The sequence below is a fragment of the Capra hircus genome, unplaced genomic scaffold, assembly GCF_001704415.2.
Source record: "Capra hircus breed San Clemente unplaced genomic scaffold, ASM170441v1, whole genome shotgun sequence".
Lineage (NCBI taxonomy): Eukaryota > Metazoa > Chordata > Mammalia > Artiodactyla > Bovidae > Capra > Capra hircus.
Genome location: NW_017212056.1, coordinates 10,034 through 15,518, shown reverse-complemented (window position 1 = coordinate 15,518; position 5,485 = coordinate 10,034). Strand labels below are relative to the sequence as shown.

At 49.5% G+C, this 5,485-nt stretch overlaps 1 pseudogene; it reads right to left on the bottom strand.

The window, feature by feature from the left end:
- Positions 1–309: 309 nt before the first annotated feature.
- On the bottom strand, positions 310–2,372 carry LOC108635221 (annotated as a pseudogene).
- Between the last annotated feature and the right edge of the window lie 3,113 nt (positions 2,373–5,485).

Genomic DNA, 5,485 nt, shown 5'->3' with positions numbered 1-5,485 from the left:
ATATCGCTTTGTATTAGGAAATGACATTGTGATCCATTTCACTACAATATTGCAAAATATTTACAAGAAAATATTTACAAGAAAATAACTCAAACATGAAAGGCAAGATGGGGTGAAATAAATTGGTTTTTCCAGAAATCTCTACTCCAGTGCCCACAGCACACAATAAGAGAGCCAAAACAAATAACAAAGTTCCCCTTGATCACAAGTTTCCAAGGAATTGGAGTAGGGGAAGAAATCTGATGAAAATGGTGGTATGAAAGGGGATGGATGTTATTAGCAGCACTGCTTCAATAACCAATTTATTTTTGCATGAAATACCCTCTCTTTTATATGCAGTAAATTCTGAACAAGGCTAAACTTTAAGATATTCCTTGGAATGAAACTAAAAATACCCTGACAGTGAAAGCAACTCTTCCACCTAAGCTGAGTAAGAGCCTCTTTCTCCATGAACCACTGATGTGAACAGAAGGCTGATCTAGCATCCAAAGCTGTCACAGCAGCCCTTCCATCTCTTTCATGAAAGCCTGGCAGACATCGTCCTTAGTCTGCACTGACACGGGAACAGATGGGCCAGATTTGGGTGCTGTTTTGGCGAAAGGCACAGCAGAATCATCCTCTGACTTTCTCTGGGCAGCAGCAGCAGCCCCTTTATTCTCCTGACGCACCCCGCAGTGCGGGCCGGCACGAATCATGTGATCTCTGCCTTGGGGTTAGTGATCTGTGGCTTGGCACTGACGGTTGCAGTGGCTTTCGTCTCGATGGTGGCTGCGCTTGTGTCATCCGCCTTGGGTCACTGAATCAAGTTGAAGGGAGCACTTAGAACCCCCCGGCTTGGGTAAGGGAGCTGGTGGGAAGAGCCCTGGTGGGGCAGGTCCAAGAGGAGGCACCAGAGGTGGGCGCATCATGCCAGGACGGGGTGGAGGGATACCTGGAGGTGCAGGGGGAGGTAGCCGTGGTGGCGGTCCCCGAGGAGGAGGGCCAGGAGGCGGACCTGGGGTGGACCTGGAGGTAAAAAGCGGGGCAGGGGCCCTCAGAGTCCTGGCACTCCAGGCAGTCTCAGGAACGGAGGAGCTCCTGGATGTGGTCCAGGAGGAAGGCCTGCAGGTGGTCCAGGTGGCCGTAAAGGTGGAGCAGGTGGTGGTCCAAGCGGAGGTGGTCCTGGCATGGGGGGTGCTTGTATCTGAGATGGAGGAACAGACTGTGGAGGGCTTGCTGCCGGGAGGCTGTAGACGTGCTGTCAGAGAGAGATTCCTCCTTATGCTGTTTCTGTGATTGCTTTTTCTGCTTTGGGATCATCCCAATGTTCATCATCATCCTCTGAAAATTCCTCGACTTCTCGTCCCTCTTCAGGGATTTCCTGACCTGCCATTCGAAGCATCATGGCTAGGAGAGGAGTCAGCTCCTTCATGTTCTTCTTCTTCCTAGATTTTCCAGGCATATCTGCAATCCGTACAATGAGACCTGGTTTTTTTTTTTTCTTCATTGTTGTCTCTCTCTGTGTCAGCATGGTGCACAAATGCACCCCCTTCACTTTCTCCATCTGATCTGTCGCTGTCGCTGTCTTCAGGACTGTCGTCATGCTTATCCTGCTCCGTGTCTTCAGGCTAGCCATCGTCTTCACTGGTGCTAGAAACATCATCGTCATGACCCCACTGAGCAAGTTCAGGACTATATAACATGTCCTCATCCTGCCTCCGAGCGGGAAGATCTAGGGCAAAGCCCACTTTGCAGCCATACATTTGTAAGACTTGAGGAGGAGGTGGACCCGGGGGAGGACCTGGAGGTTTCCTGCCAGGGGGCAAATGTGGAACACCATGTCCAAGAAGAGGAAGTATAGAAACTGCCCAAGTTGGAGGTCCATAGGCTGAGGTCTTCTTAAGGATGGAGGGTGGCTGGGCCCCAGGAAGTGGAATGTCCTGGATCACGATGTTGGAAGGAGCGTGCGGCATATCTGGCAGAGGAATACTCTCCACTTCCACATGCTGGGCATTCCTGACAGCATCAAAATACTGGCTAAGTTGAGCCCTCTTCTGTTCATGTTCTACTTCTAGCTTTCTGAATTCTTTGTAAAAATCTGGATTCTCTTTCTCATAGAGTCATAGAATACGTTCAAATGTTTCACGTAGCTTTTACACTTCTCTTTCAGCACTTTCTCATTTAACTGGCTGCTGCACTGGGTTAAACTCCATTTCATCCAGTTTTTTCCATGTCCCGGATAATTCATTTGGGATCCTTCATTTTTAAAACTGCAGCTCGTGCCATTGTGCGCTGCCTCTTGTTTAAGCCTCTTTCCGAGCTTCTTTTCTGCCTTGGGCTGCAGGGTTCATGATATTCCCGCTTTTGGTGGAGGACTTGGCTCTCTGCCCCATGTTGACAATGTGTTTGATTTACTTGCTTGTTTAAAAAATAAAACCTTAAACACGCTTCTGCTGGGCTCCTGGGGCTGAGAGAAGCGGGGAGGGGATGAATCTCGGCCCGTTTGACTTCGTAAGGGCCTTCCCCTCTGCTTTTCAGTCAACCATCCAACCACCGCCATCCTGAAACCTCCTGTTGCTTCTTGACCTACACACAGATTTCTCAGAAGGCAGGTAAGGTGGTCTGGTATTCCCATGTCTTTAGGAATTTTCCACAGTTTGTTATGATCCACACAGTCAAAGGCTTTAGTGTAGTCAATAAAGCAGATATTTTTCTGGAATTCCCTTGCTGGGAATGGTCCAACGGATGTTGGGAATTTGATCTCTGCTTCCTCTGCCTTTTCTAAATCCAGCTTGTACATCTGAAAGTTTTTGGTCCACATACTGTTGAAGCCTAGCTTGGAAGATTTTGAGCATTACTTTGCTAGTGTGTGAAATGAGTACAATTGTGTGGTAGTTGGAACATTCTTTATCATTGCCCTTCTTTGGGATTGGAATGAAAACTGACCTTTTCCAGTCCTGTGGCCACTGTTGAGTTTTCTAAATTTGCTGGCATATTGAGTGCAACACTTTCACAGCATCATCTTTTAGGACTTGAAATAGCTCAGCTGGAATTCCATCACCTCCACTAGCTTTGTAGTAATGCTTCCTAAGTCCCACTTGACTTCACACTCCAGGATGTCTGGCTCTAGGTGAGTGACCACACCATCGTGTTTGTTTGGATCATTAAGACCTTTTTTGTATAGTTCTTCTGTGTATTGTTGCCACCTCTTCTTAATACCTTCTGCTTCTGTTAGATCCATACCGTTTCTGTCCTTTATTTGGCTCATTTTGCATGAAATGTTCCCTTGGTATCTCTTATTTTCTTGAAGAGATCTCTAGTCTTTCCCATTCGACTGTTTTCCTCTATTTCTTTGCATTGCTCAATTAAGAAGGCTTTCTCTCTCCTTGCCATTCTTCGAAACTCTGCATACAGATGGGTGTATCTTTCCTTTCCTCTTTGCCTTTTGTTCCTCTATCTCAGCTATTACTCAGCACTTCTCAGTAAACATGGGCATTTGGACAGGACACTTCTTCTCACCCATGCCTCCAGCCACCGTCACGGCTGGCAGTCTGGCTGACAGCCAGGCCAGGAGAACATCAGTCCATGCCCCTCGGCCCTTGGTTCCAGGTAGAACCTGAGCAGCTCTGGTCCCCAAGCCCCTGCCTCCATGGGGGATAATGTTCTATACGATGGCCTACACTGCAGGTCCTTGCCTCACTGTGTAGTGTCATGCCTAAGGTCTTGTTCATAGCCTGGCTCCATGGCCAGCCTGTGTCCACCCTTACAGCTTCGTGGATGCTCTCTGGTGTACACAGTCACTCATCCACCCGCCACCCACCTTGCTTCTAGCTAAACTCAGGAGGTTTGTGTTTTCTAGACAATGTCCACGTGAAATATGTGTTTGACCTTTAAGGTCTTCAAAGTGACCTTCAAAAGATCACAGACACACAAATGGGGGAAACACAATGATGACATTTAGCTACTAAATCAAAGAGCAAAGGAAAACAAAGGGGGTTTTAGGAGAATTGTCTATCATCCATCTCTCACTCATCATGCACCATCTGTCACCTAACAATCTATCCACCAACCCATCTGCCTATCCACCTCTGCTCCTGACCAGACACCTCTATACACCCAGCATCTAATAACTGTGCCAGAGGCTTCTGGATAATTCCACTCTGATGCTTTCTGAAGGCCCTTATACCCCCACCCCACCCCTGCCCCAACCTCTCCTTGACTTGACGTTCTTGAGGGTGTTGGTAGCCCAGCTGTGCAAAGTGCAGGGGAGATGGATGTTGCCCAGAGTCTCCCCTACCCTCTGGGATGGTGGTGCCGCCCTAGCTGGAGGCCTTGAGGCACCTCAGGGAGCCTGGCCCCTCTGCAGACAGGCTTCTGTGATGTATCAGGTTCGCTTCCCTTGGGTCATTCCCACATTCTTCCCGGGGTGTGCAGTTCCCATGGGAAACTGAGCTGAGGGTGAGAGCTCAGCCTCCTGGAAACCCTGGGACAGGAGGTCCAGGCTGAGGCCTGCGCTCAGACACCAGGGTTCCCCAACCATGGAGCCTGCCATGGACAGGGTCCACACCGGTCACGTGCCCTCACCCACGCCAGACTCAGCCAGGAGATGGCAGCCGATGGTCCTGGCAAGGGAGGGTCAGAGGCACAGCCAGACCTAGCCGCGTCTGTTACTCACCTGCAGGAGAGCCTCATCTGCCTCCCAGGCGGCTCCTGGTATTGCCCAGTGTGCGGACAGAAGCCAGAAAATATGTTCTCAGTTGGAACAGGCTCTATTATTTATGAAATTCTATTTAATATTTGAAAATCAAAAGCTTGGAAAGAAAACATCCAACAGGGTCTCAGGGTAAACAAACAGGCCCTCTGATGCCATGCTTTGGGGCTTCAGCTGTGGGGTTGGAGTGGGGCCCCTGGGAGGCAGCAGAGGCCTCGGGAGGTGGGAGAGCCTGTGCTGACACCCAGGTGAGCCTCCCAGGGTCTGTGTTAAAACTAAACATTCCAAGTTAACTTTTGGAACTCACAATACCCCTCATGGGTAAGGACTTTTGCATTTAATTTAGAAAAATTTACTCCTAGTCCTAAATACTACATCAATTTTCTTTACAAAGCGGAAGAAAGTACTTGTGGAGGCTGGAGCCGAGGCTGCTGGCCTCTGTGTGAGTGTAGCTCCGAGATAACCAACCAGTGTGTCTACACTGGGGCAGGATTATCTCCACCGGTAGAGGTGGTCTACACGGGGGCAGGCGTGACTACACCGGGGCAGGTGTGTCTACACTGGGTCAGACACAACTATAGGAGGGCAGGTATGTCTACACTGGGGCAGGCACATCTCCACGAGGGCAGGCAGGTCTCCCCGGGGCCAGGTCCTTCCCTTGTTTGCTACACATTCTTTCGCAGGAGTTCTATGTTTGGGGAAAGTTTAAAGCTACGTCTTCCAGACAAATGAGAGCCAGCCAAGGTTGGATGCAGCTCCTGGGATGTTGGAAAGCTCCCAGGCCCCGCAGGACAA